This window comes from Salvelinus sp. IW2-2015, linkage group LG11 (genome assembly GCF_002910315.2).
Source record: "Salvelinus sp. IW2-2015 linkage group LG11, ASM291031v2, whole genome shotgun sequence".
NCBI lineage: Eukaryota > Metazoa > Chordata > Actinopteri > Salmoniformes > Salmonidae > Salvelinus > Salvelinus sp. IW2-2015.
Window position 1 is genome coordinate 22,254,061 of NC_036851.1, and position 25,410 is coordinate 22,279,470.

General features: G+C 44.2%; 1 protein-coding gene and 1 pseudogene across 9 annotated transcripts in view; both read left to right on the plus strand.

Moving 5' to 3' along the window:
* LOC111969988 (ephrin type-B receptor 2-like) overlaps nucleotides 1–25,410 on the plus strand; it is a 182,979-nt gene that overhangs the window by 95,709 nt on the left and 61,860 nt on the right. The gene's annotated exons all lie outside the window — the stretch shown is intronic.
* Nucleotides 3,463–4,537, plus strand: LOC139028372 (piggyBac transposable element-derived protein 4-like; annotated as a pseudogene).

The window sequence follows — 25,410 nt, forward strand, 5'->3', positions numbered from 1 at the left end:
AAAGAGAGAAGATTGCTCACTATGCCTTAACCAACCATGTTGTTCGCCTCCCACATATGCGATGACATCACCTGGTTTAAACGTCTCTAGAGACTATATCTCTCTCATCATTACTCAATGCCTAGGTTTACCTCCAATGTACTCACATCTTACCTTACCTTTGTCTGTACACTATGCCTTGAATCTATGCTATCGAGCCCAGAAACCTGCTCCTTTTACTCTCTGTTCGAACGTGCTAGACGGCCAGTTCGTATAGCATTTAGCCGTACCCTTATCCTACTCCTCCTCTGTTCCTCTGGTGTATAGAGGTTAATCCAGGTCCTGCAGTGCCTAGCCCCACTCTCACTCTCCAGGTGCTCTCATTTGTTGACTTCTGTAACCGTAAAAGCCTTGGTTTCATGCATGTTAACATTAGAAGCCTACTCCCTAAGTTTGTTTTACTCACTGCTTTTAGCACACTGTCACACCGGATGTCTTAGCCGTGTCTGAATCCTGGTTTTAGGAAAACCACCAAAAACCCTGAAATCTCCATCGTCACCTATAACATTTTCCGCCAAGAATAGAACTGCCAAAGGGGGCGGTGTTGCAATCTACTGCAAAGATAGCCTGCAGAGTTCTGTATTACTGTCCACGTCTGTACCAAACAATTCAAGCTTTACTACTAAAGATTCACCTTTCCAGAAACAAGTCTCTCACTGTTTGCCGTTGCTATAGACCTCCCTCTGCCCCCAGCTGTGGCCCTCGATACTCAAATGTGAATTGATTGCTCCCATCTATCTTCTCGTGCTAGCTCGTGCACTAGGTGACCTAAACTGGGACATGCTTAACACCCCGGCCATCCTACAATCTAAGCTTGGATGCCCTCAATCTCACACAAATTATCAATGAACCTACCAGGTACAACTAAAACACTTCTGCGAGCAGGCCTTTCTAATCGACCTGGCCGGGGTATCCTGGAATGACATTGACCTTATCCCATCAGTAGATGATGCCTGGCTATTCTTTAAAAGTGCCTTCCTCACCGATCTTAAATAAAGGCATGCCCCATTCAAAAATGTAGAACTAGGAATAGATATAGTCCTTGGTTCACTCCAGACCTGTCTGCCCTTGACCAGCACAAAAACATCCTGTGGCGTTCTGCATTAGCATCGAATAGCCCCCGTCATATGCAACTTTTCAGGGAAGTTAGGAACAAATATACACAGGCAGTTAGGAAAGCTAAGGCTAGCTTTTTTCAAAACAGAAATTTGCATCCTGTTAGTACTAACTCAAAACCAAAAGTTCTGGGACTGTAAAAGTCCATGGAGAATAAGAGCACTCCTCCCAGCTGCCCACTGCTCTGAGGCTAAGAAACACTGTCACCACGATAAATCCGCTATAATTGAGAATTTCAATAAGCATTTCTCTACGGCTGGCCATGCTTTCCACCTGGCTACCCCTACCCGCGGTCAACTGCCCCGGCACCCTCCCACAGCACCGCGCCAAAGCCCCCACCATTTCTCCTTCACCCAAATCCAGATAGATGATGTTCTGAAAGAGCTGCAAAATCTGGCCCCTACAAATCAGCTGGGCTAGACAATCTGGACCCTCTCTTTCTAAAATTTTCTGCCGAAATTGTTGCAACCCCTATTACTAGCCTGTTCAACCTCTCTTTCGTATTCGTCTGAGATCCCAAAGATTGGAAAGCTGCCACGGTCATCCCCTCTTCAAGGGGTGACACTCTAGACCCAAACTGCTACAGACCTTATATCTATCCTACCCTGTCTTTCTAAGGTCTCGAAAGCCAAGTTAACAAAACAGATTACGTCCATTTCGAATCCCACCGTACCTTCTCCGCTATGCAATCTGGTTTCAGAGCCAGTCATGGTGCACCTCAGCCACGCTCAAGGTCCTAAACGACATCATAACCGCATCGATAAGAGACATTACTGCGCAGCCGTAATCATCGACCTGGCCAAGGCTTTCGACTCTGTCAATCACCACATTCTTATTGGCAGACTCGACATCCTTGGTTTCTCAAATGATTGTCTCGCCTGGTTTACCAACTACTTCTCTGATAGAGTTCAGTGTGTCAAATCGGAGGGCCTGTTGTCCGACCTCTGGCAGTCTCTATGGGGGTGCACACGGTTCAATCCTCGGGCCGACTCTCTTCTCTGTATACATCAATGATGTTGCTCTTGCTGCTGGTGATTTTCTGATACACCTCTACGCACACGACACCATTCTGTATACTTCTGGCCCCTCTTTGGACACTGTGTTAACTAACCTCCAGACGAGCTTCAATGCCATACAACTCTCTTTCCGTGGCCTCCAACTGCTTTAAACGCAAGTAAAACAAAATGCATGCTATTCAACTGATCACTGCCGCACCTGCTCGCCCGTCCTGCATCACTACTCTGGACGGCTCTGACTTAGAATACGTGGACAGCTACAATATACCTAGGTGTCTGGTTAGACTGTAAACTCTTCTTCCAGACTCACATTAAGCCTCTCCAATCCAAAATTAAATCTAGAATCGGCTTCCTATATCGCAACAACGCATCCTTCACTCATGCTGCTTAACATACCCTCGTAAAACTGACCTTCCTACCGATCCTCGACTTCGGTGATGTCATCTATAAAATAGCTTCCAACACTCTACTCAACAAACTGGATGCAGTCTATCACAGTGCCATCCGTTTTGTTACCAAAGCCCATACACTACCACACCATTGCGACCTGTATGTCTCTCGTTGGTTGGCCCTCGTTTCATACTCGTCGCCAAACCACTGGCTACAGGTTATCTACAAGTCTCTGCTAGGTAAAGCCCAGCCTTATCTCAGCTCACTGGTCACCATAGCAGCACCCACTCGTAGGAAGCACTCCAGCAGGTATATCTCACTGGTCACCCCAAAGCCAATTCCCTCCTTTGGTCGTCTTTCCTTCCAGTTCTCTGCTGCCAATGACTGGAACTGAAAAATCACTGAAGCTGAAACACTTATCTCCCTCACTAGCTTTAAGCACCAGCTCTCTGAGTAGCTCACAGATTACTGCACCTGTACATAGCTCATCTATAATTTATCCAAAACAACTACCTCTTCCCCTACTGTATTTATTTATTTATTTAGCTCCTTTGCACCCCATTATTTCTATTTCTACCTTGCAAATCTTTCCACTGCAATCTACCATTCCAGTGTTTTACTTGCTAATTGTATTTACCTCGCCACCATGGCCTTTTTTTGCCTTTACCTCCTTATCTCACATCATTTGCTCACATTGTATATAGACTTATTTTTCTACTGTATTATTGACTGTATGTTTTGTTTATTCCATGTGTAACTCTGTGTTGTTGTATGTGTCGAGTTGCTATACTTTATCTTGGCCAGGTCGCAGTTGCAAATGAGAACTTGTTCTCAACTAGCCTACCTGGTGATTTTTTTTTTTTTTTTTAAATAAACACACACACACACACACAGTAACACACACACACACACGTCACTTTCATTTTGAGGCCTTGCTCACAATTCCTTCTATGGCAGCACAATGACCAAACGATATACTGTATGTGAGGCTCTTGATCATATCTTTGATCATGACACTGGTAAGGAGGAGAGAGGCCAGGAAACGGACAGTGAAGATGCATTAGAGCAGGAAGTGTCAGAAGTTGAAGACAACACAGAATAAGATCCAGACCAAGAGACAACCGATGTGAAACAATCCAGTGATGAGGAAGAGGGCCCTGCTGAGGTTGTTGTTACATTCCGGTCAAAGAATGGGAATTTGTCCTGGTCTTCATCCCTACCTGAGAGGAGAGGTCAGTTGTCAGCTGAAAATGTTATCAGGATGAGCCCAGGGCCAACAAGATACGCCATATCCCGGGTTGATGACATAAAATCCTGCTTCGAACTGTTCCTGACAGTCAATCGAAACTATAGTGATAAACATGACCAACTTGGAGGGGAGACACGTTTACAAAGATAACTGGAAGGAGGTAGACCGGACAGACGTGGGTCTCTTGATTTTGGCTGGTGTGTACAGATCCAGAAACAAATCTACCACCAGTTTATGGGATCCAGAGTCTGATCGGGCAATTTTTCATGCCACTATGTTACTCCAGACATTTCACATGTTGTCACGGGTGATTCACTTCGACAACTGTGATACAAGACCAGGCCGCTGTCAACAAGACAAGCTGGCAGCGATCAGAGAGGTTTGGCACAAGTGTGTGGAGCGCCTGCCACTCATCTATAACCCAAGTCCAGACATCACAGTGGATGAGCGTCTGGTCGCTGCCCATTCAAACAGTACATGCCAAGCAGACCATCTAAATATGGAATAAAGATATGGGCAGCATGTGATGTCAGGACAAGTTATGCCTGGAACATGCAGGTTTACACCAGGAAACCTACTGACGGTGTTCCTGAAAGGAACCAGGGGAACCTACTGACGGTGTTCCTGAAAGGAACCAGGGGAARCTACTGACGGTGTTCCTGAAAGGAACCAGGGGAAGTGGGTGGTCCTGGAAATMACTGSAGGTCTCCAGGGSCACAACATAACATGTGACAATTTATTSACCTCATATGCTCTTGYTCAGGAGCTGCTCCCKKAAAAATGACCATGGTGGGGATGYTCAGAAGGAGCATGCCTGAGTTGCCTCCTGCCTACTCACTACCAAGGACAAGGATCGTTTTTCCTCTAAATTTGKKTTCACRGATARACKCACTCTTGTGTCCTACTGCCCGAAGAAAAAGAAGAATGTGCTCCTGATGACAACTTTGCACAGGGATGCCGCTGTGAGTACCAGGGAGGACAAGAAGCCCAACGCTGTGCTGGATTAGAACAGGAACAAAGAGGAGCTGACAGCCTTGATCAGGTTTGTTACTCTTTATCTTTCAAGTCTCGTACCTTTTTTTTCTATTACCAGATTGTTTTATCTGCACCATAAAAATAAGACATGTTGTTGTTTGGTGAAATGCTCATTGAATTTGTGAACAATATGGAGTCAATTCTGTTCATTTGAATATGTAAATATGTTTTAGATGTGATAAATTAAAACAACGCTTTGATGCAATTTTTAACAATTTTTCACATGAAGTATCACTTGAATGTACTCATTATTTTATTCACTGATTGTTGCACTTTTGCAGGTTACTGGCATATTCTCTTGTAAGAGGATGACGGCACGTTGGCCCATGGTGGTGTTCTTCAACATCCTAGATGTGTCGGCCTACAGCGCCTTTGTGGTGTGGATGGAGGTGAATCCAGGCTGGAAGCAGAGGAAATTCTTCAGGAGACTATTCCTGGAAGAGTTGGGGAAAGCCACGGTGTCACCCCTCATTCAAAGGTGCCCACACCTTCCTCCAACACCATCCTCTGCTGGATTGGTGAGAGATATACAAGGGCCAGAAGCAAGATCATCAACCGCCAGAGACAGAAGAGACAAAAGGAATCTGTGTGCACCAAGAGATGTCAAAACAAGCATTATGTGCCGTAAATGCAGTGCATATATTTGCAAGGCACATGCAACAACCACCAGGGATTGTCCAACATGTGCATGAGAGCACACAAAATGTAACCACCATTGATTGACAGATTGTGAACATTTGAATGTTTTAATGTTTTTGTTATTGTTAGTAATACGGTTATTGTTACTTTTGTTCTTTAATGTGTTCAGACATTAATTTTGTAATATGGTAAAGTTTTCATGTGTAGTTTTGGGCCTATGTCCTTTCTTTGCTAATAAAATCATTCCGGTCAGTTTTGACTGGGAACACAACAGATGTTATTTTGTGCCACTATTTAAACATTTGAAATGGTTTCAAAACAAATGTCCTTGTTAAACTTTGACAGAGAGTAATCTGTGATAAAGAGCACAATATGTTTCATCTGAGTATTTGTTATAGTCAAAATAATCCAGACATTATGCTTTTTTTACTCAAAATGAGTTGTATGAGCTCAGGTCAATGCGGCCTACAGGCCATAAATAGCAAATAGAAGTTCAACACTTGTAATGTTCACAAGAACTTAAGTTGATAAAAAGATCTAACACAACATTAGGTGATAATATATGTATTATTATGGATTTATAATCAGCTATAATGAGGGCGGTCATTTTAGACCGGGAACACAGAATTAATTAACATGAAACGAACACAACAGGAGGGTTAAGTATCAAAAGTAAAAGTATACATCATTTCAAATTCCTTATATTAAGCAAACGAGATGGCACCAATTTCTTTTTTTTTTTTTTAAATGTACGGATAGCCAGCGGCACACTGCAACACTCAGACATCATTTACAAACAACGCATTTGTATTTAGTGAGTCTGCCACATCAGAGGCAGTAGATGAGGAGGGATGTTCTCTTGATAAGTGTGTGAATTAGACCATTTTCCTGTCCTGCAAGCATTCAAAATGTAACGAGTACTTTTAGGTGTCAGGGAAAATGTATGGAGTAAAAAGTACAGGAATGTAATGAAGGAAAAGTAAAAGTTGTCAAAAATAAAATGGTAAAGTACAGATACCAAAAAAGACTTAAGTAGTACTTGAAAGTGTTTTTACTTAATTACTTTACACCACTGCCTCTTTATTGCATACCAATCGATACTCCATATAAACCAATACTTATCTTTTATGAAAGGAAGCATTCCAAGCACCAATACAGCTCTGCATAAAAGCCCAGATACAGAATGGTAATAGTTTGGAATGCATCCTAGAAAAACACAGTGCCTTAGAAGAGTGAGTCTAAGGAATCGATGCTGTGCTGTGTGACCCGCCCAGCCAGCCCAGCCATTGTGTCATGCTGCGTGTTAATGTGTATGGTGTAACACTGTGGCGTTTAAAGTGTGAAGGCCACAGGGTGGTGGCTCCAGGCTGTGGAGAGACAGAGGTTCAGAGGTGAGCCAGAGAGGCTGCTGGGTAAACACTATCACACTCATTGCTCTGCCCTCCCCCGCTCCCACACTGKCACGACATTAGGACATGAACCAACCACCACTGTTTACCATCAAGCCAGGATTGGCCAGTCACTGTATCGGTGCCTGGGAGCTGTTGCCTTCCTGCTGAGATTGGCACGGTGTTGTGCATTGTGGTCAACTACAAGGCTGCAGTCCTTGTTGAGTTATTTGGGCAGCGTGCATGGGGGAGGTTCTTTGCGTGTTAACTGGCAATTGGGGGGGTTGTTTTGTTTCTTCCTGGTGCCAGCAGACACTGTGTGGCACCGTCTCGACGCACCACGACTGCCCTGCTTCTTGTCAGGAGATGGGCATCCTCTCTTCGTGAAATAACCCGGCTTACAACAGCTAGCGTCTGGAAGACATTAGTCCTGTTATTAATGAGGTTGTTTTGATTCTCTTCTTCCCCTCTGTATGAAAATGACTGCGATGCTAAGGCTTTTGGTGAAACCGACAGGCTAGGCTTAGCTTAGTCAGCTCTGAGGGGGAGTCTGCTGAGGAAGCGCCCATGATAGATGTATCTTTAAACCACACTACATGATGCTATGCACTTGGCAGTGGACTGGATTCCTCTCCTCTTACAGTGAGCTATGATCCAGTGAGTTCAGTATTCCACAGTTTAAGGTTATCAACAGTATGATAATGATACAGTGTGGGATAAGCTCAGTTGATAATCAAGGGTGTTGTATTATCCTATTAGTCAAATGGATAATACTTGATAGGACTGGTTATCTCAAACTGTTTCATGTACAGTATCATGGTGCGACACATTAGTATGTGTTCTTTGAGAATGTAGGATGTCTCTGCAGACAGTGCAATAATGAAAAGTCAAGTGGGTTGATCTCCACACACTTAGAAACTGGACTCTGGGATGTAAAGGCTCCAGTCCTAGCCTTGTGATGCTATCRACAGCTAATGTAGCACACACACTCACAAACACACACTCACAAATATACATGGTCACAAACACAGTCACTCACACATGAACACACAGTCACTCACAAACACACATGGTCACAAACAGACACAGAGTCACTCACATATGCACACACACATACTGTTGTCCAGAGCTAATGAAGGGTCTTGATGGATGTGTTTGCCGAACTCAAGACTAGACATTTTAACATTATTGATCCCAGAGCACAGCAGGTAAAATCAGACTGGGAACACATTGTCTGGACTCATCACACACTGCTACATTTTTCTCCCTTGCCCAATCTCCCTACTTGAGCTTAAACATATCATTCAGTTAGTTGAAATATAAATGGCCTACATTCTATGAATATTTGATTACAATGAATATCATGTCGTGTGTGTTGCCTGGAGGGGCGCTCGTGTGACATTGACACTGAATAAAATGTGACATTCTCAAATACAGCAGGGGATATCTCCCTCTCCATGGACAGAAGCTCTCACCCGAGAAGACATTTGGAAGTCATCTCCATCTAAAATAAGCGGCCTAGACTCGAGACTGGAATGATGTCACTCGCTCCCCATACAGCCTCAACAACTCCTCCTCGTGACCTTGTTACCAAATATAGCATGTCACATATTGATTCGGGGACGCAGTGTGTTAACCGCATGTTATTCACACAATGACCTATTTTACCATTAGATTGCATAGGTCCAGTAAAGGAGCCGTTGGGAAAACTCAGTTCCCCGAATAGGGGAGGAGGTGTTGTCTTTTGGATGGGACGCTAAATGGGTGTCCTGACTCTCTGTGGTCACTAAAGATCCCATGGCACTTATCGTAAGAGTGGGGGTGTTAACCCCGGTGTCCTGGCTAAATTCCCAATCTGGGCCACTTACCATCATGGCCACCTAATCATCCCCAGCTTCTAATTGGCTCATTCATCTCCCCTCTCCCCTGTAACTATTCCTCAGGTTGTTGCTGTAAATGAGAATGTGTTCTCAGTCAGCTTATCAGGTAAAATAAGGGTTGTATATAAAAAAGAGACAGAGCAGTGTCCATGACAGGAGTGGACTTAACAGCAATGGCTGTTTATGTACAATTCATTCCTCTAATGAATACACCATGGTCTCTTGACAACACTGTGATTGTATGTCTCCTCTCTGCAGTGCCTCTGTGTGAGTTTATTTTAAAGCAGGGCTTTTATGAAGATTTTACCCCAGCACTGACTGAAGGCTGGTGTACACTGTCAAGCAGCCAGTCCATGTTTTATCTCGACACGGTGCAAAGCTTTGAGATTACCAGAAACCAACAGGGTCTGCAAGCAGCCTTACTGAGAATGGATCATTTACAGTGTTTTACTTCAGTGGTATTAAATTGTGGCAATAGGGAAAAGGCCAATGAAAGGTTGGCAAATGCAGGCTTGAATTCCATCTGTGTATACATAACGCCAGCATGCATGCTTCCCATGGGACTGCATTGCTGGCTATGTTAGAGATCATAGAAGTAGGGACAAGCTTCAACACAAATGTTAATATGCCGTCCTAAGCACCTGAGATCTATGAATACAGACAACAAGATGAGTGCAATATTAAAGCAATAGAGACATACAAGCCTAGACACGTCAGCCTTCTCTGCTCATCTGAAATGCAGCTTCCCTGTGAAAGGACTGCTGGAAGCTGTCTGGGGAAGCACTTGGACTTTGCTGACAGTGAAGCTGACAGTGAAGCGAAGAGAGTTTGGGCTTTTGCTCTGTAGTTTTGTATGTATTTCTCTCTGTGTGTGTGTGGTGTGTGTGTGTGTGTGTGTGTTGTGTTGTGTGTGGGTGTGTGTGTGTGTGTGTGTGTGTGTGTGTGTGTGGTGTGTGTGTGTGTGTGTGTGTGTGTGTGTGTGGTGTGTGTGTGTGTGTGTGTGTGTGTGTGTGTGTGTGTGTGGTTGGATGGATGAGGACTAGTTCTTCTCACAGGCAGAAGTAATAGCTGTAGTATATGCATCTCTTACATGCATTTCATCATCTAAATGTATACTCTTCCTCATCTGAATCTTGAATATTGACCTAACCTGAAGTTACTGCATTTATCTTGTTAACAGCTATCAGCTAAGGATATTGAGGGGCGAAATCAATCTCTCTTCTTCAAGTCCGCTATAATAAGTACTATTTCCTGTCTGGCCACACTCAGGTCTCAACAGGTCTTTGTGGGCAAGGCCTCTGTCATCGCCCTGGTTCTGTTGATATGTGCCCCATGCTGAGAACGTGGCCCTCTCATACACAGCCTAAGTGCTGGCATTGTCCTGCCCTCTAGAACTGGGCCTTTCAGCGAAAAGCATTTCAATCCTGGAAGGACGCCCAACTAATTTCCAAGTATAGTTCATATGTTTTACGGCTCAAAGCAATATAATGCAATTAGCATGTTGTTGACATTGCAACAGTATTCAGCGTTTCTCATATTTACTTCAATATTTATTCTCAAGCAACAAAAGACAGTGAGAGCAGGGGGTGGGTATTACTTGAATGCAGAACACTCAAATTATCCTAGTGACAATAATTAGATTAGTCTCTCTGTGTTAAAGAGCGACTGTCTTTTAAAAAGCATCAAATCCCTTGAAAACAGCCTATGTGGCGTTGATATGAGTCAGAAACAGTTATTCTAGTGTCCAAATTGACTACAAATTCTAAATAGGATCATTTTGGTTGTTTTTTTATTTTATTTTTTATTTATTTCACCTTTATTAACCAGGTAGGCTAGTTGAGAACAAGTTCTCATTTGCAACTGCGACCTGGCCAAGATAAAGCATAGCAGTGTGAACAGACAACACAGAGTTACACATGGAGTAAACAATAAACAAGTCAATAACATGTAGAAAAAAAAGAGAATCTATATACAATGTGTGCAAAAGGCATGAGGTAGGCAATAAATCGAATAATTACAATTAGCAGATTAACACTGGAGTGATAAATCATCAGATGATCATGTGCAAGAAGAGATACTGGGTGTGCAAAAGAGCAGAAAAGTAAATAAATAAAAGCAGTATGGGGGTGAGGTAGGTAAATTGGGTGGGTAGTTTACAGATGGACTATGTACAGCTGCAGCGATCGGTTAGCTGCTCGGATAGCAGATTTTTTAAAGTTGTTGAGGGAGATAAAAGTCTCCAACTTCAGAGATTTTTTCAATTCGTTCCAGTCGCAGGCAGCAGAGAACTGGAAGGAAAGGCGTCCAAATGAGGTTTTGGCTTTAGGGATGATCAGTGAGATACACCTGCTGGAGCGCGTGCTGCGGGTGGGTTAGCCATCGTGACCAGGAACTGAGATAAGGCGGCACTTTACCTAGCATAGCCTTGTAGATGACCTGGAGCCAGTGGGTCTGACGACGAACATGTAGCGAGGGCCAGCCGACTAGGGCATACAGGTCGCAGTGGTGGGTCGTATAAGGTGCTTTAGTAACAAAACGAATGGCACTGTGATAAACTGCATCCAGTTTGCTGAGTAGAGTATTGGAAGCTATTTTGTAGATGACATCGCCGAAGTCGAGGATCGGTAGGATAGTCAGTTTTTACTAGGGTAAGTTTGGCGGCGTGAGTGAAGGAGGCTTTGTTGCGGAATAGAAAGCCGATTCTTGATTTGATTTTGGATTGGAGATGTTTGATATGAGTCTGGAAGGAGAGTTTGCAGTCTAGCCAGACACCTAGGTACTTATAGAGTCCACATATTCTAGGTCGAACCGTCCAGGGTGGGATGCTAGTCGGGCGTGCGGGTGCAGGCAGCGAACGGTTGAAAAGCATGCATTTGGTTTTACTAGCGTTTAAGAGCAGTTGGAGGCCACGGAAGGAGGTTGTATGGCATTGAAGCTCGTTTGGAGGTTAGATAGCACAGTGTCCAAGGAAGGGCGAAGTATATAGAATGGTGTCGTCTGCGTAGAGGTGGATCAGGGAATCGCCCGCAGCAAGAGCAACATCATTGATGTATACAGAGAAAAGAGTCGGCCCGAGAATTGAACCCTGTGGTACCCCCATAGAGACTGCCAGAGGACCGGACAACATGCCCTCCGATTTGACACACTGAACTCTGTCTGCAAAGTAGTTGGTGAACCAGGCAAGGCAGTCATTAGAAAAACCGAGGCTACTGAGTCTGCCGATAAGAATATGGTGATTGACAGAGTCGAAAGCCTTGGCCAGGTCGATGAAGACGGCTGCACAGTAATGTCTTTTATCGATGGCGGTTATGATATCGTTTAGTACCTTGAGCGTGGCTGAGGTGCACCCGTGACCGGCTCGGAAACCGGATTGCACAGCGGAGAAGTACGGTGGGATTCGAGATGGTCAGTGATCTGTTTGTTGACTTGGCTTTCGAAGACCTAGATAGGCAGGCAGGATGGATATAGGTCGTTAACATGTTTGGGTCCAGGGTGTCTCCCCCTTTGAAGAGGGGGATGACCGCGGCAGCTTTCCAATCCTTGGGATCTCAGATGATACGAAGGAGAGGTTGAACAGGCTGGTAATAGGGGGTGCGACAATGGCGCGGACAGTTTCAGAAATAGGGGGTCCAGATTGTCAAGCCCAGCTGATTTGTATGGGTCCAGGTTTTCCAGCTCTTTCAGAACATCTACTATCTGGATATGGGTAAAGGAGAAGCTGGGGAGGCTTGGGCGAGTAGCAGCGGGGGGGGCGGGGCTGTTGGCCAAGGTTGGAGTCGCCAGGAGGAAGGCATGGCCAGCCATTGAGAAATGTTTGTTGAAGTTTTCGATTATCACGGACTTATCAGTGGTGACCGTGTTACCTAGCCTCAGTGCAGTGGGCAGCTGGGAGGAGGTGCTCTTGTTTTCCATGGACTTTACAGTATCCCAGAACTTTTTGGAGTTAGAGCTACAGGATGCAAATTTCTGCTTGAAAAAGCTGGCCTTTGCTTTCCTGACTGACTGCGTGTATTGGTTGTAAAGTCAGTCTCGTCTAAAACAGAATTTGGAACATCCGTGCGTCACAACGGGTAAATGAAGGTTGGGTTTTGATTTGACCATGTACATTTGCTCACTAACATGGAGTGAACATTTGCGTTGATTGCTCTCTATCCGATAGCATAGACGGTGAGACAGACCTGCCCAGCAGCCCAACTTTGTTCACGTAAGGCAACATGTCACATATTTTTTTACTTTCGAAATATTGCACCCAACACTTTAGTTAGATCTAAAATTGCTCAACTTAAACATCCTCACAAAAACATCAACATTAATTACAGATTTCTTGAGTTATCTTAGATTCATTCTGGGGATTTTGAGGAAGTGAAATAGGCTTCTACAGTGTCTCATGGGGGACAAACATCATTAACCAAATGCAGAATCGGTCAGGAAAGACACCTCCAAGACTGAAATGTAATTTTTGTAATGAGCAWCAGAAAAACACGTGCCAATCAGCATGTTCAGTGGCTCTTTAAAATTCTGACACGCTGATGAAAGCTTGATGATGCATTCTAAGGAAAGAGACCATGAAAGTGTCTGTGAGCTCGTCTGTAAGAGGGTTTTGCTGTATTTTCCTGTCTGTGACCTTGGCTGACAATGGTCCACAGTGCGTGTGTCTGTGTGTCCTGGATGGAATCCCATCACGTTTCCTCGTCAAACTGTCATGGACCCTGCCTCCCCGCGCCTGCGCCACTCCCATATTTTCTCACACTCCGGACAGGGATCTGTTTCTGAGCCCAACGGCCTCCCGACCCCCACCAGCCTCTCTTAGATAATCCTGCTGCCTCCAGGAACCCAAGACTAATCGACCACCAGTCTCCTCGGCACAGGCAGGCAGGCCACCACTGAGTTCCTAATCTCCCGGAGTTCTATTACGCCCCGCTTGGGTTTACTGACCTTTCGCTGACGCAAAAACAGGATTTTAGAAGCAAACTTGTATTAATGCAGTTTGTTTGTGTATGTGTTTTGTGTCTGTGTGTCTGTGTCTGGAGGATACATGACAAACATGCATAAGTATACCAGCATCACCAGTACAGAACAAAGATACAGTAGGCCAACCTTTGGGAAATACAGAAGTCTACATCCGCATTCTATTTGTATTATAACCTTTTCATCACTTCAGTATTATTGTAAGAGATTAGATTTGTATCAGCCTGTATGGATATGTCAGGTATGTGGCAGTGGACCGCTCAGAGGAGTGCCGGGGGAGAGCTAGCTAACCCTTGCACAGTGGCAGGGTATGGGTGCAGTACTCAAATCAAATCAGATTTTATTTGTCACATGCGTCGTAAACAACAGGTGTAAACCAACAGTGAAATGCTTTCTTATGGGCCCTTCCCAACAATGCAGAGAGAAAGAAAATAMATWTTTTTWWAAAGTAAAACACTTAATAATAAAAGTAATAAAAAATTCACAATGAGTTACGATAAGTTGACTATATGCACAGGGTACCAGTACAGAGTCGATGTGCAGGGGTACGAGATAATTTAGGTAGATATGTACATACACCTAGGAATAAAGTGTCTAGGCAACAGAATAGATAATAAACAGTAGCAGCAGCATATGTGATGAGTCAGAAGAGTTAGTGGAAAAGGGGTCAATGCACATAGTTCGGGTAGCTATTTACTATTGTGAAGTCTTATGACTTGGGGGTAGAAGCTCTTCAGGGTCCTGTTGGTTCCAGACTTGGTGCACCGGTACCGCTTTCCATGCCGTAGCAGAGAGAACAGTCTATGACTTGGGTGGCTGGAGTCTGTGGCAATTCTTAAGGCCTTCCTCTGACACTGCCTGGTATAGAGGTCCTGGATGGCAGGGAGATTGGCCCCAGCGATGTACTGGCTGTACGCACTACCCTCTGTAGCACCTTGCGGTCGAATGCCAATCAGTTGTCATACCAAGCGGTGATGCASRCAGTCAAGATGCTCTCAGAGGTGCAGCTGTATAACTTTTTGAGGATCTGAGGGCCCATGCCAAATCTTTTGAGCCTCCTGAGGGAGAAGAGGCGTTGTCGTGCCCTCTTCACGACTATGTTGGCCTGTGTGGACCATGATAAATCCTTAGTGATGTGTACACCTACAAACTCAAAGCTCTTGACCCACTCCACTACAGCCCTGTTGATGTGAATGGGGGCATGCTCGGCCCCTCCACGATCAGCTCCTTTTTCTTGCTGACGTTGAGAGAGAGGTTGTCTCTGACCTCCCTATTTTCTGTCTCATCGTTGTCTGTGATCAGGCCTTCAAATCAAATCAAATTTATTTTATATAGCCCTTCGTACATCAGCTAATATCTCGAAGTGCTGTACAGAAACCCAGCCTAAAACCCCAAACAGCAAGCAATGCAGGTGTAGAAGCACGGTGGCTAGGAAAAACTCCCTAGAAAGGCCAAAACCTAGGAAGAAACCTAGAGAGGAACCAGGCTATGAGGGGTGGCCAGTCCTCTTCTGGCTGTGCCGGGTGAAGATTATAACAGAACATGGCCAAGATGTTCAAATGTTCATAAATGACCAGCATGGTCAAATAATAATAATCACAGAACTTATCGAGGGTGTCAGCACATCAGGAGTAAATGTCAGTTGGCTTTTCATAGCCGATCATTAAGAGTATCTCTACCGCTCCTGCGGTCTCTAGAGAGTTGAAAACAGCAGGTCTGGGACAGGTAGCACGTCCGGTGGACAGGTCAGGGTTCCATAGCCGCAGGCAGAACAGTTGAAACTGGAACAGCAGCAAGGCCAGGTGGACTGGGGACAGCAAGGAGTCATCATGCCCGGTAGTCCTGACGCATGGTCCTAGGGCTCAGGTCCTCCGAGAGAGAGAAAGAAAGAGAGAAGGAGAGAATTAGAGAGAGCATACTTAAATTCACACAGGACACCGGATAAGACAGGAGAAGTACTCCAGATATAACAAACTGACCCTAGCCCCCCGACACATAAACTACTGCAGCATAAATACTGGAGGCTGAGACAGGAGGGGTCAGGAGACACTGTGGCCCCATCCGATGATACCCCCGGACAGGGCCAAACAGGAAGGATATAACCCCACCCACTTTGCCAAAGCACAGCCCCCGCACTACTAGAGGGATACCTTCAACCACCAACTTACAATCCTGAGACAAGGCCGAGTATAGCCCACAAAGATCTCCGCCACGGCACAAACCAAGGGGGGGCACCAAACCAGACAGGAAGATCACGTCAGTGACTCAACCCACTCAAGTGACGCACCCCTCCTAGGGACGGCATGAAAGAGCACCAGTAAGCCAGTGACTCAGCCCCTGTAATAGGGTTAGAGGCAGAGAATCCCAGTGGAGAGAGGGGAACCGGCCTTCCACTGTCGTGTTGTTAGCAAACTTAATGATGGTGTTGGAGTCGTGCACGGCCACGCACTCATAGGTGAACAGGGATAACTGGAAGGGACTAAGCACGCACCCCTAAGGGGCCCCCGTGTTGAGGGTCAGCTTTGCGGATGTTTTGTTGCCTACCCTCACCACCTGGGAGCGGCCTGTCAGGAAGTCCAGTATCCAGTTGCAGAGGGAGGTGTTCAGTCCCAGGGTCCTTAGCTTAGTGATGAGTTTGGAGGGGGCACTATGGGGTTGAACGCTGAGCTGTATTCAATGAACAGGATTCTCACATWGGTGTTCCTCTTGTCCAGGTGGGAGAGGTCAGTGTGGAGTGCAATCTGAGATGACATAATCTGTGGATCTGTTGGGGAGGTATGCAAATTGGAGTGGGTCCAGGGTGTCTGGAAGGATGGTGTTGATGTGAGTCYTGACTTTCAAAGCATTTCATGGCTGCATATMTGAGTGCTACGGGGCGATAGTCATTTAGACAGGTTACCTTGGCGTTCTTGGGCACATGGACTATTGTGGTCTGCTGGAAATATGATTGGGTCAGGGAGAGGTTGGAAATATCAGTGAAGACATTTTCCAGCTGGTCAGTGCATGCTCTGAGTACGCGTCCTGGAAATCTGTCTAGCCCTGTGGCCTTGTGAAGGTTAACCTGTTTAAAGGTCTTATACACATCAGCTACAGAGAGCGTGATCACACAGTTATCCAGAACAGCTGGTGCTCTCATGCATGGTTCTGTGTTGCTTGCCTCGAAGTGAGCATAGAAGGCATTGCGCTCGTCTGGGAGGCTCGTGTCACTGGACAGCTCGCGGCTGGGTTTCCCTTTGTAATCCGGGATAGTTTGCAAACCCTGTCACATCCGATGAGCATCAGAGCTGGTGTAGAAGGATTCGATCTTTGTCCTGTATTTAAGCTTTGCCTGTTTGATGACTTGTAGGTGGTCGTAGTGGGATTTCTTATAAGTGTCTGGATTAGTGTCCCACTCATTGAAAGCAGCAGCTCTAGCCTTTAACATAGTGTGAATGTTACCTGTAATCCATGGCTTCTGGTTGGGATATGTACGTGCGATCGCGGTTAGGGCGATGTCGTTGATGCACTTTTTAATGAAGCTGGTGACTGATGTGGTAAACTCCTCAGTGTCATTGGATAAATCCCGGAACATATTCAAGTCTGTGATAGCGAAACAGTGCAGTGGCTTAGCATCCGCTTCATTGGACCCCTTCCGTATTGGGCGCCTCACTGGTACTTCCAGTTTGAGTTTTTGCTTGTAAGAAGGAATCAGGAGGATAGAGTTAGGGCTGGGTGGTATACCGTATTTTATGATATACCGGTATTGATGCAGGGACCGGTTTGGGTTTTTACTTTACCTTCTATACCGGTATTTGAATGTTTGGTTTGTTAAATGTGATACGCGTGTAATGTGCAATGTCAATTTTTATTGTTTACTTCGCTACTTTAGTCATCTCTCTTCGCTCTTTCTCTCCGTGCCACTTTCCACACAGACCTAGCCACGCCCCCGTCACTCAAGGAGTGCATTTGATGTTCCTCAACCACGAATCACTTGCGTGCACATGCAACAATGTTGATGACAACAATGCTGTTTTCACTTTGCTTCTTAATATAAATCCACTAGCGTTCTATAATGACATATAATACATATAATAGAATGTGTTTCTTACATCAGAAAATAGCTAGTTTGTCTTTTCTTTGCAAGTTGCTCTAAATATGTGAGATGCTAATTGTTAGCCGCTAATGATAATAGCTAGCTAGCAAATAAATGTACTGAGTAAGAGCAAACGTAGCTAGCTAATACAGCCTGATAATACCAGTGATGGTGTAGACCTAAATCAGCATGTTGTTTGTGCAACAGTATCTTCTAAATCAAGAGGAATATGCAAAGCAAGAATATATTAGCTACATGAAATAGCTAAGAGAAAACATGCAATGTAGCCAAAGCTTATAGCGTCCCCTAGGAAATACTTTATTTCSTACCATGTCACAATAACTCCTCCCTGGCATTTTCATTTGTTGTCATCTCAAACAACACTGCATTCAAAGTGCCCACTATTATATTCTAACTATAGAATTAGAATAATCATTCTATTTCCATGATTCCAACAGTTTTGCTCTAATTCGCAAGTCAAATCGCAATTGCAACATTTGGTTAAAAATAAGTSCTAGATTATTTGCCCACATCATGCAGCCCTARGTGGCAGTGTGGAAATTATMTCAATTGAGCAGTGGTGTAAAGTACTTAAGTAAAAATACTTTCAAGTACTACTTAAGTTAAAAAAACMTTCAAGTACTACTTAAATAAGAAAATGTTCAAGTACTACTTAAGTWATTTTTTTTTGTATCTGTACTTTACTTTACTATTTTATTTTTGACAACTTTTACTTTTACTTCACTAAATACCTAAAGACAATACTGTACTTTTTACTCCATACATTTTCCCTGACACCTAAAAGTACTTGTTACATTTTGAATGCTTATCAAGATAACATCCCTGGTCACCTACTGCCTCTGATTTGGAGGACTCACTAAACACACGTGCTTTGTTTGTAAATGATGTKTGAGTGTTGGAGAGTGCCCCTGGATATCCATAAATACATTTAGAAAAAGAAAATGGTGCCATCTGGTTTGCTTAATATAAGGAATTTGAAATTATTTATACTTTTACTTTTGATACTTAAGTATATTTAAAATCAAATACTTTTAGACTTTTACTCAAGTAGTATTTTACTGAGTGACTTTCACTTTTACTTGAGTAATTTTCTATTAACGTATCTTTACTTTTACTCAAGTATGACAATTGGGTACTTTTTCCACCACTGCAATTGAGTGCAGGAAATGCAGAAATTATAAAATTGCTGAAATTTGTTTTGGTTGAAGTTGAATTGAACAGTATAAAACAATCAMAATGGAGAAAGACTAATTGAAATCACTTAGAATGTATGTGTTGCCACTATAGGATCACTCACTACTGATAAAGCAAAGCAAATGTATAACTTTCATTATTCAAAAACTAAAAATACCGTCATATCGTCCAGCCCTAGATAGAGTTATGGTCAAATTTGCCAAATGGAGAGAGAGTGAGAACTGGGTGCATTTCTGTGTGGAGTAAAGGTGAGCAAGAGTTTTTTCTGTACTTTAAAATAACCAGCCACTAGGAGCGCCGCCTCTGGACGAGCATTTTCTGTACATTAAAATAACCAGCCACTAGGAGCGCCGCCTCTGGACGAGCATTTTCTGTACATTAAAATAACCAGCCACTAGGAGCGCCACCTCTGGATGAGCATTTTCTTGTTTGCTTGTGGCTCATACAGCTCGTTGAGTGCAGTCTTAGTGCCAGCATTGGTTTGTGGTGGTAAATAGACAGCTATGAAAAACACAGATTAAAACTTTCTTGGTAAATAGTATGGTCTACAATTTACCATGAGGTATTCTAACTGAGGCGAGCAGAACCTCAAGTCTTCCTTAATATTAGAGATTGCCACTTGAGCTTACCCGAAGCTGCCGTTCTGTCCTGTCGATGCATAGAAAAAAACAGATAGATTTTCCATGTCCTTGTTCAGAAACATAAGATATTACACTGTGTGTGTGTGTGTGTGTGTGTGTCGGGTGAGGTAATGTGTTTGTTTCGGTGCTGAGACATATGCTGTCTTGTGATGATAGACATCATCCACCACCTGCCGCCATGGTGATGCCATGGGATAGGCTGCTGGGCATGGTTACTCCCAGTTCTCCATTCCCCCATCACTGAGGCACCCAGCTGCAAAAGGAGGCTTCCCCGCCAGTCTGAAGCTCATTCCCACTCTTTCTATTATGCAATATCTGACCATCTACACTGTAGATTCTACAGTGTCCTATAGCGGTGTGTGGTTATTTATTAAACCCATTAATGCAGTGGTTTATCTCTAGATCAATAGCTACAATACAATACATCTTGTTTATTTATGCCCTGGGGAATGGTACTTCTGGATCATAACTCTGTGACATATGGGTTGTTTAGACTATGGAAACAATTCCAACAAGGACACACCCTCTCCCATTCCACCAGTGTTTTATCATCTCTCTGAGAAAATGAAGGGTGAAAATGTGTATATTTCATTTTGGAGTACATTTGCTTCAGTGTCATGGAGGAGTGCCATTGTTCCACTGCGCAGCCATTTTGGATCTGCKAAATAAATAAGGAGGGGACAGGGAGGGAGAAGTGGCGGTGGCGGTGGCTCGGCTAGCCAGCGTTACCATGGCAACAAAGGCCATGCTCATCTCCCTCATGCCCAGGCTGTGTTGGCCCCAACTCGATGCAGTGTGAGCTGGGTACTTAATTTCACTGACCCCCCAGGTCTGGATTGAACAGGCTCCATTGATTAGGACAAATGGAGGGAAGCCCGGCTGGCCTAGCCCCTTTCTGTAACGAGGTTAAGGACATAGTCATGGAGGGTGGAAGACAATAAATYCACCAAGATGAATAGCAGAGGCTTCCCTTGTTTTAGATGAATCAATTACATGTTTAAAGGCTAATTACTCGATCCATTCATTCAGTGTAAATGTTCTGGGGCACCACCTCACTCTGGATCCATGATTGAGCCGTTTAATGTATTCCACCCCTACATAGGCGTCATTAAACCTTTCATCTGAATCACCTCGGAACAATCCTCTGCTATTCAGACAGGCGCAGGTGTAGTGGCCTAGGGAAGCTAGCCATTATTAAAGAGCATGTGTGTGTGTGTCTCCTGCTGCACAGTTTGTTTAGAGTGTGGTGGATGAGATACCAGGTGGAATCGTGTTCTGGTGGTTTGCTCTTGTGTGGCTTGTTTTGACACACATTTTCATGAATCAGTGGATCTTTTTAACACCCAGTTGACAAATGAAGTTATAAACTGTGTAGTTCGAGCCCTGCATGCTGATTGGCTGACAGCCGTGGTATACCACGGGTATGACAAAACATTTATTTTTACTGCTCTAATTACGTTGGTAACCAGTTTATAATAGCAATAAGGCACCTTGGGGGTTTGTGGTARATGGCCAATATACCACGGCTAAGTGCTGTATCAAGGCACTCCGCGTTGTGTCGGTCATAAGAACAGCTCTTTGCCGTGGTATATTGGCCATATACCACACCCCCTCATGGACTTATTGCTTAAGTATCTGATGAAGTATACGTGGGTCACAGGATAGGGTACATTTTGAGTTCTGCAGTGGTGAAATAGCAGGTTGATGTTTATTGTCACAAGTCTTGTCCTGGAGGCAAAACTGAGTGATTTCCCCTTAGATAGGCCAGCTGCAAAGTAAAAATTGGCTATATTATAAAAATGTATGAAAATAGGTTAGGGTTAGACAGGGTTAAGGTTAGGGTTAAAGTTAGGGTTAGGTTTACAATCTGATTTTATGACTTTGTGGCTGTGCTAGACTACTCTGTAGAGCTGCCTCCAGAACAACATTCATGACGAAAAACACTAACTTGTGGTGGAATAGGGATATTTTTTCTTCAGCTCTGTGAGGCTTGGATCATGTGTTGACATTATGCGTGCAATATCAAGTACAGGCAAGAACGGGTTGATTCCTGAAAGGTGTTAGTCCATGATTGAGAACTGGATTGGCTCTGCAAAAAGGCCATGATGGTTACTTGCCAACATAATAATTCAAAATGATATGTATAAACTGTACAGGTGTGGCAGTATTTATCAACCAGTGATAAAACACGGGGTTGAGGGATAGGTGGACAGGGCACCTCTGTTTGTTGAAATACTCTACATGAAATACATCAAATGACAGCCACGACTTAAAATATATATACAGTTGTGGCCACAAGTTTTGAGAATGACACAAATATTAATTTTCACAAAGTCACTGGAATCATTGTTCCGTCATCATTGCTTTGCACAAAAAGGGCTTCACAGGCAAGGATATTGCTGCCAGTAAATCAATAATTTATCGGATCATCAAGAACTTCAAGGAGAGCGGTTCAATTGTTGTGAAGAAGGCTTCAGGGCGCCCAAGAAAGTCCAGCAAGCGCCAGAACCGTCTCCTAAAGCTGATTCAGCTACGGGATCGGGGCACCACCAGTACAGAGCTTGCTCAGGAATGGCAGCAGGCAGGTGTGAGTGCATCTGCACGCACAGTGAGGCGAATACTTTTAGGATGGCCTGGTGTCAAGATGGGCAGCAAAGAAGCCACTTCTCTCCAGGAAAAACATCAGGGACAGACTGATATTCTGCAAAAGGTACAGGGATTGGACTGCTGAGGACTGGGGTAAAGTCATTTTCTCTGATGAATCCCCTTTCAGATTGTTTGGGGCATCCGGAAAAAAGCTTGTCCGGAGAAGGCAAGGTGAGCGRTACCATCAGTCCTGTGTCATGCCAACAGTAAAGCATCCTGAGACCATTCATGTGTGGGGTTGCTTCTCAGCCAAGGGTGTGGGCTCACTCACAATTTTGCCTAAGAACACAGCCATGAATAAAGAATGGTACCAACACTTCCTCCGAGAGCAACTTCTCCCTACCATCCAGGAACAGTTTGGTGACGAACAATGCCTTTTCCAGCATGATGGAGCACCTTGCCATAATGCAAAAATGATAACTAAATGGCTCGGGGAACAAAACATAGATATTTTGGGTCCATGGTCAGGAAACTCCCCAGACCTTAATCCCATTGAGAACTTGTGATCAATCCTCAAGAGGCGGGTGGATAAACAAAAACACATAAATTCTGACAAACTCCAAGCATTGATAATGCAAGAATGGGCTACCATCAGTCAGGATGTGGCCCAGAAGTTAATTGACAGCATGCCAGGGCGGATTGCAGAGGTCTTGAAAAAGAAGGCTCAACACTGCAAATATTGACTATTTGCATCAACTTCATGTAATTGTCAATAAAAGCCTTTGAAACGTATGAAATGCTTGTAATTATACTTCAGTATTCCATAGTAACATCTGACAAAAATATCTAAAGAGACTGAAGCAGCAAACTTTGTGAAAATGAATATTTGTGTCATTCTCAAAACTTTTGGCCACGACTGTACAGTACCAGTCAAAAGTTTGGACACACCTCGTTTCAGGGTTTTTCTTTGTTTCTAKTATTTTTTACATTGTAGAATAATAGTGAAGACATCACAACTATGAAATAACACATATGTAATCATGTAGTAACCAAAAAATAGATTCTTCAAAGTAGACACCCTTTGTCTTGATGACAGCTTTGCACACTCTTGGCATTCTCTCAAACAGCTTCATGAGGAATGATTTTCTAACATTCTTGAAGGAGTTCCCACATATGCTGATAACTTGTTGGCTGCTTTTCCTTCACTCTGCGGTCCAACTCATCCCAAACTATCTCAATTGGGTTGAGGTCGGGTGATTGTGGAGGCCAGGTCTTCTGATGCAGCACTCCATCACTCTGCTTCTTGGTCAAATAGCCCTTACGCATCCTGGAGGTGTAAATCAGATGGGATGGTGTATCGCTGCAGAACGCTGTTGTAGCCAAGCTGGATAATTGTGCCTTGAATTCTAAATAAATCACAGACAGTGTCACCAGCAAAGCACCCCCACACCATCAAACCTCCTCCATGCTTCACGGCGGGAACCACACATGCAAAGATCATCCGTTCACCTACTCTGCGTCTCACAAAGACACGGCGGTTGGTTGGAACCAAAAATCTCAAATTTGGACTCATCAGACCAAAGGACAGATTTCCTCTGGTCTAATGTCCATTGCTCTCTTCTTCATATTGGTGTCCTATAGCGGTGGTTTCTTTGCAGCAATTCGACCATGAAGGCCTGATTCACGCATCCTCCTCTGAACAGTTGATGTTCTGTTACTTGAACTCTGTGAAGCATTTATTTGGGCTGCAATCTGAGGTGCAGTTAACCTCTAATGAACTTATCCTCTGCAGCAGAGGTAACTCTGGGTCTTCCTTTCCTGTGGCGGTCCTCATGAGAGCCAGGTTTCATCATAGTTCTTGATGGTTTTAATGACTGCACTTGAAGAAACTTTTAAAGTTCTTGACATTTTCTGAATGACTGACCTTCATGTCTTAAAGTAATGATGGACTGTCGTTTCTCTTTGCTTATTTGAGCAGTTCTTACCATAATATGCACTTGGTCTTTAACCAAATAGGGCTATCTTCTGTATCCCACCCCTACCTTGTCACTGCACAACTGATTGGCTCAAACGCATTAAGGAAAGAAATTACACAAATTACCTTTTAACAAGGCACACCTGTTAAGTGAAATGCATTCCAGGTGATTAATTCATGAAGCTGGTTGAGAGAATGCCAAAAGTGTGCAGAGCTGTCATCAACGCAAAAGGTGGCTACTTTGAAGAATCTCTTCGAAGAATCTTGATTTGTTTAACACTTTTTTGGTTACTACATGATTCTGTATGTAGAAAATAGTAAAAATAAAGAAACACCCTTGAATGAGTAGGTGTGTCCAAACTTTTGACTAGTACTGTGTATATTTAAAAAAAAATTATGGGACATACGTATGTGTATGTGTGTGTGACTAGGTGGGCTTGGTGCAGCTGTTGTTTTTTCTGTTGAAGATTGAATGGATAATAGAATTCAGACTCCCCATCGTCTCATTAAATCCTTGTGGTCAGAAGTGATATCATCTCTAATAAATACACTCCAGGGATAGGAGGCTTCAGATATGAGACACAGATTATGAATATGATACCCAGGGTTTCGTAAATMACGATGTTTATCTTACTGTGTATGTGTGTGTGTGGCGTGTGTGTGTGTATGTGCTTGTACGTGTGTGGGTACGTCAGAGGGTTACACAGGGACAGTGACAGGATTCAATGCCAGCTGCTCCCTGCAATMCCCCCCCCATCCCACTACCCCATTTTGCCTCCTTGTCTCCAGTGACGGGCAACACAGTCCCTTTATGCCTCCTGTCCATCATGCAGACCCCACCTTGGGGAGCCTCTGTCACTAAGGGCCGGACTAGTACTGCTCACTGGCTTTGTTTTGATGGCGCGAGAGAGGGAGCGAGAGAGGGAGAGACAAAGGGAGAGACAGAGGGAGATACAGAGGGAGATACAGAGGCAGAGAGAGAGAGAGGGCGAGAGAGAGAGAGAGAGAGCATTTTGCCTCCTTGTCTCCAGTGACGGGCAACACAGTCCCTTTATGCCTCCTGTCCATCATGCAGACCCCACCTTGGGGAGCCTCTGTCACTAAGGGCCGGACTAGTACTGCTCACTGGCTTTGTTTTGATGGCGCGAGAGAGGGAGCGAGAGAGGGAGAGACAAAGGGAGAGACAGAGGGAGATACAGAG